The following is a 10,193-nucleotide window of genomic DNA, read 5'->3' as shown; positions in this document are numbered from 1 at the left end:
GCGAAATGCTCAAACGGGGGGACGTGAAGCGATCAGCAGTAAATGTGAATTAGGGTAGCGAAAGGGAGAGACGTCTCACCGGAGCTGTGCCTCGGCATCATTTAAACAGGCTTGAGAGGCTTAATTGCAGGCTCTGGCAGAGCACGGAGGAGCTGCTTCACCCCGCGCTTGTGTAGTCCCAGCTACGAGCAGGAGCTGCCCCGGCTCCCGGCGTCACACTCATTCACCGCCCGGCAGTGCTGGTGGAACCGAAACATTCCCGTGTCCCTGTGAATTATGGTGAAAAGAGGGCTGATAAATCTCCAGCGGCTGAACGTACAAAACCCCTGAAGCCCCAGACAGAGCGTGTTTGTTTTCTCGCTGCTGCGGCTCCTGTTGTCAGGATCTGCCAGGAGATTTCTCTCTGTGTTTCGCTACGATGGGAGCACGTGCAGCTTGGGTTCTGCTCAATCCCCTTTTATCGGAGCTGCAAAGCAAGGGGCCAAAATCCCAGGAGACAGAAGCTGTTCCTTTGAGCCTGCTTATTAACATCTAAGAGCTTAATGAAGAGATCCCCAAAGTTGTAACAATTGTGTGGACAACCCACGAAGGGCGAGAGCTTTCCGATGTCGAAAGGCCAGAATCACCATTTGAGTTCTCTCCCACCTGACGATCTCTCACGACCCTTCATCAGACTGGCAGGGCTTCTCCTGGCGCTACGCGTCACGGGAGACATCTCCGAAGTCCTCATCCTCTTCCTCCTGGGGAACGGCGCTTTTACAGCAGACACTTCCGAGGCCCTCGTCAGGTCTGAAAGATAAAGCAGCAGCTTTTAGCTCTTCACGTCAGCAGCCACCCTTTCCGACTCTGCCTTTACATGCTGACGGCCTCATTTACTCTAAAGAAGGTTCTTCCGTCGCGTCCCTGGTTCCTGCACCAACGAGCAGCTGGCTGCTCCCCCCCTTTCTGTTCCTGACCGTTCCACCTCTGGCAGGGACTCGTCTCTTGATATTCCCACTCTGACTGCGTTTCCTTTTGCGAAACACGCTGGTTTTCATCCCTCTGATAAAGCAACGAGCTAGGGAGCGTCTGCAGGGACTTGCGACGTTATTAATGCCTAAAACCTGGCAGCTACATGCAACGCTTTACTCAAAGGGGGTTTTGTTTTGTTTTAAATTCTAAAGTTAAACATCCATTCTTCTAATAACAACAGAACTTGGCAGCGCTGTGACAACGCCCTTCCTACGAGGCTCTCGAGGGTTTCTCTCAAGGTTGTATGTTATCATCAGCCTTATTTTGTAAAGGGGGGAAAAAAAAGTTCGAAGCACAGACAGGTAAATGCTTTGCCCGAAACCACAAAGAGGGTGTCAGGGTTGGGAAAAACGGAGGTCTGACTCTTCCCACCATCATTTCAGGAAAATCAAAACGTTAAGCCAGACTCTTGATGTCCTTTCCAATTAACTTGCAATAAAGGAAAATAGTCAAAGTGCAGGATTCAGTATCGAGACACTGTCACCGATGCCGGCTAGCCTGCAGTGAGCTTGCCCCCACGAGGGCGGATCAGAAAGGCTCTGCAGCGTGCCTAAAACCTCACATTTACAGAGAAGATCCCTCTTCAGCCAGAGCAATGGGATGCCCACCTCTTTTGGGGAAGATACCTGCTGGTGCCACTCAGTTCAATTCGGGAAGATCGTAATACGGGCAACCGCAGGCGGAGGTGTTGGGATGACGCCCTCCACCCCAGCGGCAGAGCAGGCTGAGTTTTTGCAGCGCAGATTATTGCTAGATGCTGCTGATTGCACAGCTTTCCAGCACAGCTTACGGGCGTAAAAACGTAGCCACCGCTCATTTCCTTTCCTTATCTGCCACGTGTTAATCGAGCTCTCAGGAAACCGCGTGCAGCGCAGCCCTTTGGGCGGCAAAACCCCGCAAACCACCCTCAGCCTGAGGTTCGTTTTCGGGTAGGGATACAGAATGAGGTGCCCGTGCCTCATTCGAGGAAGCACAGTAACAGATGTAATTGCTCCCACTTCATTAAAAAGGGTGACCTTTTGGGTTGCAGCTGTCCTATGGCAAAACGGCTCTTCCTCAACGCTCGTTGTTTAGGATGATCAGGCGGAGCGTAGTAGGGAGCACCAGTGCGTATCGTGAAGGGAAGGTAATTGTGCTTTCACCTGCTATTACTGAGACAGGTTTCTACTCAGGCTTGCAGATGACCTTGTCCAATCAAACATTAACTTTGCAGCAAACAATCATTAGGGAGCATTTGCAGGCTTTAATAATTAACGCTTTTATTAATCTATTGACTCCACTTCAAGCAACAGGTCTCTCCGAAATTAATTCTGTTGCCATTTAGAGGAGAAAGAAATGAATACCATCTCAAGGCAGAGAAGGAAGAAGGTATTTAGATTCCACTGCACTTTCTAAAGGTGCTGGAGCTGCTCCTAGAACTGTAATTATACAACTTATTAACTGAACTGCCAAACATAAGGCTAAGTAATTTTCAAAGCCTTGGCTTTGAGAAACAGTATTACTGGCAGCCATGCGATCCAAAATCCAATCAAGAACCACCACAAACTTTCAATAGGCTGAAACTCCATCAGCTGCTTATTGGCTGCAAAAAGCAAGGGAGATGAAGAAAGAGGTCCAGCTAAGCAAATTACCTCCTTTAGAATAAGGGACCTGCTTTTCTAACGAGCCAAGCAACGAGGGGAGGGAGATGTACATCTTCAGAGCCGTACTGCATAGAAAGCCCAGCTGGGAGGGAGTAACTTCTACCTGTCAAGCGAGATATATCAGCTCCGTGACTGCTTTGGCTTGTGGGACTTTGCAGTTGTGCTGAGAGACCCGGGAATTTTAAAGGTTAAAAAAAAAAAAAAAAAAAAGCAACAGGGACCCCAAATTATGCCCTTGCTCAGTTGCCAGTGATGATCTTGAATCCCGGTCCAATAGCTCTTCGAAGCACTGTCACAGAACAAATAAAGTTGCTGTTTCACAAGCTCACGAGAGAGTCAACCAGATCAGATGATACACAAGCTGGTGTTCCTTACCTGTACCTGGTTTTGGGTTCCTTGGCTCACCATCAATTTAAGAGCAGGGCAGGCGCACGGCCGGCGCAACTGAAATGCAAAGAAATTGCAAAGCAAACTCAGCTAAGGGCAGAGGGGGATCGATACGTGTCGGTTAACGTAGCTGCTATTAAACACGCAATGCTGAAAAAAATAAGGAGGAAGCGCTGAGAAAATTCTCCAGTTTAATCCTACTCCCTCCTGTCTCTCTCTCCAGAGCGGCATCTATGGGGCAAGAAGCCGCTTTACCATTTTTCAGTTAAAACCCCCGTTTTTGCAGCAAGTCACAGCGATGGGGCTGGGAGCAGAACCCGCTCTGGCTCAGGGCTTCGCTTGACCCATGCGGCGACGCTCCCTTTGGAGTGGTCTGGTACGTGTGGGATGATTGAACGGGCTCCCTCTGCAGCAAATAACTCTTGCCTTTGTGTCTGAACACTCGAGGAGCGTTTTGACTTTCTGAGTATTGCTGCCATTTAGGAACGCAGCACGAGAATCAGGCTGTTAATGCGTTACTTCGTGCCATAGTATGTAGTAAAACTCAGGGTTTCAATTCCTCCAGCTTCTCCCCTGTAAATGCCCAAATGGGGGTCCTGCTGTTCTCCATCGCGTTACTACATTTCCCTCCTTTTTTCTTTAGCTATGGTAAATCAGAAACAAATTAAAAAGAGAGATATCAGACTCTTTTGTTACAAATATGCATATATTTAAGTTTTCCTTTTGTTGTTACTAAAGTTTTGCAGCTGTGAGCAAGATAAGACATAGGAGGAAGCCAAATATTTTACGAAATATCTGCCAGAGAAATTCCTACCTGTAAACTATTACACGCAGCCTCTGCGTTCCTGTGTGTCTGAGCCCGGTGAAGTCCCCCTCAGAAACACTGAACATTTTAATAATGCCCTAAACATTTAAAGCAGCAATAAATACGGAGCAAGCTTTTAAATATTTCCCTGAGAAGCCAAGAAACAAAAAAAATCCCATTTTACAGATGGGTAAGCAAGTCGAGAGAAGTTAAACGATTTCCTCCGGGATATACGCTGGTCGGGAGGATGATGGTATTAACGTTACAACGATCCCCGTTTCTTGGCATCATTCAAAATTGGCCGTGACCCTCTAAAGCCCAATACACAAAATAAAACTTTTGTAGCAAACCAGAACAGATTAGATGCTTCAAAGCACGAATGGCAAGACGACCGACTGAGAAGGAATAATGCTGATTTGTCGTCAATAAATAGGCTTTAACACAAAGTAGTTGCGCACGCACACTAACTTGCGGTACCTGCAGTCCTGTAGATACAGGTCTCCTGATTAACTACCAAGCCTAAGAAGACTCGACCTCTACGCAGAGCTCTTCCTGCAGCAGCTGATGGTTTCCCCCTCCTCTACTCGACTGCCTGTTTTCTCCGAGGTTGTAGAAGCTTGTACGTCCTTAGCATTAATGATTTGCTGCCCATTTTCATTGAAATTAGCAAACCGACGTTAAAACCGAGCTGAAGCAGACAGGCAGACACTCAGCCATATAGAAATACTTCTATTTCCTTATGAAGACCAGGTAAAAGAGAGTAGGAAATATACTTTCACATTTCTGAATTAGAGCCAGAAAATTAAGAGTATCAGGCTTTATCAATCTGCACCTGCAAGGCACAGTTCCTGGCACTCAGAAGTATAGGTTAAAAAGATTGCCTATAAAGTACAGAATTTTTTTTTGAATGTAGAGACAAAACCCCAAGTGAACGATACTCAACCAAATTCAGCAAATTCAAACAGGCATCTGGAAAAAACCATGTCCTTGCGAAACATTGGAGGGATCATTTGTACCCGGTAAGCCAGCTGTCCGCTGATAGAAAGAGCCTTAAGGTCTGACTTTGCTGCAAGTGGGTTTGGGAAGTTGTGCTAACGATATGTAAAAATGCCATTACGAAAGGGCAGGTCCATTTTTATGCTCTGCCCTCGCGTTGATATACTGACTCCTTGGAGCAGCGGACATGAATCTTCAGCCGTAGCAGCAGTTTAAGCCTGACTTGCTCGGTCTCACTCAAGTTGCCAGCTCTGCCAAGGGTTTGAACCTGCTGAAATTCACACAGCAAGATGAGTTTTGCAAAAAAAAAAAAAAAAAAAAAAAAAAAGCTCTGCTTCCATCTGGGCACCAGAACACATGCTGAGCTCTTCTGCAAACCTGGCCCCGGCAGAGCGGTCTTCGAGGCGGTGGAGGAGGGGAAGCAAACCCAGCATACTTGCATCTCACTTAGCCAAGCTGTAAAACGGAAACGCTGCTGTGCTGCTGGTTTGATTGATTTCTCCTTCTTCTTCTGCAAGTCTGCTCAGGCTCAGAGCACTTCGGGGCAAAAAAGCCCCATCGTTGGCTGTACACACACAACACAAGGCAGAAATGCTCCGAGTTTGTTCCGGACTTGTAAGCGCTGCTTATAGATTACTAATGTAATTAAGAAAAAAGGAGTTAAAAATAACTAAATGCAAAGGGGAGAAAAAAAATAAAGGGAAAGCAAATTCATTCCATAATCATCCTCATGTTAAAAGAAAAACCTCCCAGCCGGTGGCCCGCTCGGTCCTGCCGTACAGCCACGCGGCAACGCACACCGTACGCGCCAGGCGATGAGACGCAGCGCAGAGTTTAAAGGAGCCGGTGTGGAGAATTGTGTTTCAAGTAGGAAGCCAAAGGAACGAGGTAATGAAGGGCAACTCCACAACAACGGGGTGTTAATAGGACATCTTATAGCATTGGTGTGGTCTCTCCCTGCCCCGTGGTAAAATTTGGTATAAAGTGTTAATTTGTCTAAGGTTAAAAAAGAGTGTTTGTGAATATGGAGTATTTTTAGTGTGGTGACTTTTGATGCTGGGCATTTTTTACTATAAATTGAACTTTAATGAGAAGAATTATTCTCCACAGAAATCTAAACCAGCGCCTCCGCAGAGATCAAGATACACGCTGTACCCCTTTTTGCAAATAGAGGAGAGTTTCAGCAACTTGGTTTTAGCCCGAAGAGGTCAGATATTGGATCATAAACTACACTCTAGTCCAGGACTAAATGTTTTTCACCTGCATTTCTAAATAATACCTTTCTTTTATGGGAGGTGACAATTCCACACTTTTAGATATCCTAAAAGCCATTATGTTTTTGCTATCATGAATAGCCATGGACTTTTGAAAGGTATGTAAGTTGTAATATTGGTGTTCCCGAGGGAAAAGAGTTACCGGCAGGCTGAGAAGCAGACAGACACCCGGTCAAGGCGGTTCAGCATGAAGTACCATCACCACAGGCAAAAACCGGGTGAAATACTATAGATACATACACTGTGGAAAGCGTCCTGTATTTGCAGCAACCAAGGATCTATATTCGCTTCGGTTTCTGCGACAGAAAGGCTTCTGGATGTGGAGAATGAAGCAAAGCCTTCTTCCTTCCCTTTCTTTGAATCCCTGTACGGTCTCACAAGGAGAAAACGTTTGCACGTTGATTACACTTCGATCATCACACAAATCCATGTAGTTCTGAGCTCTCTGGGCTTCTCGTGATGAATTTCCTATTCTTTCACATAATGGAAAGACTACGAAATAACATTCAGACAGCTGTTTAAAAAGAAATGGAATTTTTTCCCAGTCCGTTGGTGACAGTGATGTTCAGGATTTGCTCTCCGAGCTCACTCCAGGCAGCCTGGGCCCTCTCGTGGCTGTTTTGGAGAGGACACAAAGTACTTTTCCTTTCAATAAATTCTCATCTTCAGAAAAAACCTCCCAGACTTGTTCTCTTCAAGCCCTCCAGAGCTTCGATATTTTCACTGAAAACTGCTACGAACCACAACATTTAGTTTCAGATCCAAATTTACTTGGCTTTAGGGGTATTTGGATTTTTTTTTTTCTTCAAGCTAATCAACAATCAAAGATTACTTCACTTCTAATCTTCCCCCCCATCAAAACAGTTCAATATTTTTAAACCGTAAGGCTCTAAGGATGGCACGTGGTTCAGTTTCTTTAGCAATGTGGGGCCCTGCTGCCCTCCAAAGAGCCCCTGGGGCTTTGCAGACAGAAATGCTGTCCCAGGGGTAATGGATGCACCCCATATAATCGCCTGTTTGTTTTTTGATACGTGGGATTAAAAGCAGATAAAGCATAAATCTTCTCACGATAAAATTTGCTTGCAATTATTCTATATGGCACTAATTCACAAAGAGGTCTAAGTAAAAAAAAAAAAAAAAACCAACAAAACAAACTAACTGTAAACCTATTTTAAAAAAAGAAATTACAGACAAACAGATGGTTTTAAGTGACAATACACCTGAGGAGGTTACAAAAAAAAATAAATAGAGAGACTGCCTAAAAAGATCATCAAGAGACCAAATTGTTTAGTCAAGGTTAATGAAAGTTAGGACATAGTGGCAAACACACGAGGAAAGAGATGAAACAGATCAGATTAAGTGAGCAATTACAGAGATAAAGATTGTAAAATGCTGGTTATTTCAATCTTGTAAGAATCCCTTGGTTTTAGCACCATCTTAAATTGTCTTTAAAATGCTTGTCATGCATTTTGCATAAGGAATGTTTCAATCAGACTTTGAATGGAATGGCTTGAAAGCAAAGGGTAAGAAAATTCACCTGAAGCTGACACTTGGTTTATGATCTGTGTTTGGTAGGAAAAGGAAATTGGTAAGCTAATGCTTTGGGGTAGAACAAGAAAAAGCTCCATTTCCCCACAATAAAAATGTACTACTGCTGGAGCATTTCCAGAAACGTAAAGAGAGCAGGCTACGCTTTCACTAACTGCCACTATTATTTTATTACAGTCAAACCATTATTGGTCATACCAGCTAAATTTTGATGGGAAATAATTTCTTGTTAATTATGTAAGGCATAGAGTTTAAAGATTTTCATTGTAAGGAGTAAAACCCTGTATTTTCTGAGCCTGACAACATGCTCTAGAACAGCATAATTACTACTCAGAGATCATACGTAAAGGAGCTGCTTACATTTGAACTTGATTGAAATGGATTCTTGCCCCTTTTTTCTGCATATTCTCCTTCATTAGAAATGCTTCAGTCAAAGGGTTGTCTATTATTTTAGTGCATCATAGAAGCTGATTCAATTAAGATACTGTGGCATCTCAGATTTCATTTTTATAATCTATTATGTATTAACTTGCTGAAGGTCTATTTCTGACCTTGACGTCCAAATTGCGATACAAGAAAGGGAAGTGTCCAGTAGTAAAGAAACACAGCCCCCTCTGCACATTAACTCCTGTGTATTTAATAACCACTGAGCTCAGGACTAAAATAATAATTAAAAAACCATAATAATAAAATAATAATAATAAAATAAAAAAATAAAAATCCATCTGTTGCATACAAATATCATCAGTAACAACATATTTGGAGCAGCCGGCTCCTGGACACAATAACGGCAGGATCAGGAAATGCCAAGAGGGATGTTTTCTTTTGGTCTAAGAAACTCATCTTGGAGCCAGTTACTCTGGTGTGCAATTCCCGGGTGCTTAAGGCAAAGCTGGGGTAAGCAAACAACTTCCAAATCTGATTTAACAATTAAGAAAGAAAAAGGAAAAACCTAACCTCAAGGTTGTTCTGCTTAAACACGTCAGAGGAAACAGCTACGTCAAGGCAGATAGAAGTTCACCTGCTTTCCTGCACTGAAGTTGGTATCTCCAGCTTCGGTTCCAGCTGGCCACAGAAGACTTTGCAGCCCAAGCAGCAATTTCTCTAACTTTCTGGAAGTTATTTGATGAAGCAAGACCAAGTTCAAGACAGGCATTTAAGCCCTCCTTTCCCCATCACCATGAAATATGCTAAGGGGAGCTAGTTCATCTTAGCACAGTTACAGATTCTGTGAATAAAGGACAACATATTTTTGTTAAATATTAAAAACAAAATTACATACTGCTTTCCACTCTACTTAAAATTTTAGTGACGATAAACCCTGACGTGCTCAAAACCATTACACAAACTCCTGTCTGTCCATTACCTTTTCTCCCTAGACTTACGCTGGCTGGAAAGAGTTCTGGATACTTCAGTTTTTCTTTGGCAGATCTCTCCAGAGTATTTATTCAACAGTAATATTTCAAGATTGACTGTAGAAAAACCAAGATATCCTAGGTGACCCTTCCGCAGTCTTACATTCTTAAATTTCTCCATATATTAATCTTGCAAGCACGATTTATGATGAGTCATTAAGATATTTTCCATTTCAGACATTTAAATATTTAAAGATCCAGAGGCTGGCATAGGATTTGAGTGCTTAAATTATCTCTTTCCACTCACTCCACTTATCCTCTGTAGCAGACCGCTGCCTGCAAATCCTTTCACCTTTCCTAAAGGAATATTTCCCTTTGAACTGAGGACGGTACTAGAAAATGCAACTTCTACCGCACTGCAACATGATCTGTTAAAATTGCAAACTTATCTATAATGTCTTATTTTGATTAAGAAATGATCTATGTGTATGTCAGATTAGTGGCGGTTTGAGAAGAAGAAAAAAGGAATGTGTCCTCAGGGAACTAACTGGGAGGTTCTGGCAGTGCTTGCAGCAGAATCACAGAACAGTTGAGGTTGGAATTTCTCAGTACCTGAAAAATTTTACCTGGAGTCCTAATGCAGTCGGAAGAGAACACCCATGGCAGAAGCCAAAGCAAAGAGGTAAAAGCTCATTTACCCTGAACATGACTGCAGGAGTCCAAATAAAAAATTTTACAACAGGAACTGTGGCTGCTAAGAGAATTAAGCAGATATAGTAAAAACCAGGGACAAGTTGTTCTTTCTTTTTGTCTAGACAAGGACAATGCTTAAATCTCCAAATCATCCATCTTGGCTTTGCTTTTGCGTTAAGGAGAATGGCTGGAAAGGAACAAAGGCTAAACTTACAGACATACTTTTGCAATTCTGAAGAAATTTACCCCCCCCCCCTTTTTTTTTTTCTTTAGAGCCCACAGACAGGGTAACTTGCTAAGTTTATACATCGAATGCAAAAACATCTGTTCTTCCTTCTGTTTCACAGAGGTGACGCTCTGTTGCAAGAGAGAAGACTTACCTGAAATAACAGAGCACTCTAAACAAAATGTATTCTTTATAGCAAGCTAAATCAGGTCAGTTAAAAAGGCAAAAAAATTATTTTTTTTTTATCTGCAAGAA

This window comes from Balearica regulorum, chromosome 22 (assembly GCF_011004875.1).
Source record: "Balearica regulorum gibbericeps isolate bBalReg1 chromosome 22, bBalReg1.pri, whole genome shotgun sequence".
Lineage (NCBI taxonomy): Eukaryota > Metazoa > Chordata > Aves > Gruiformes > Gruidae > Balearica > Balearica regulorum.
Note: the sequence above shows the minus strand (reverse complement) of the source record.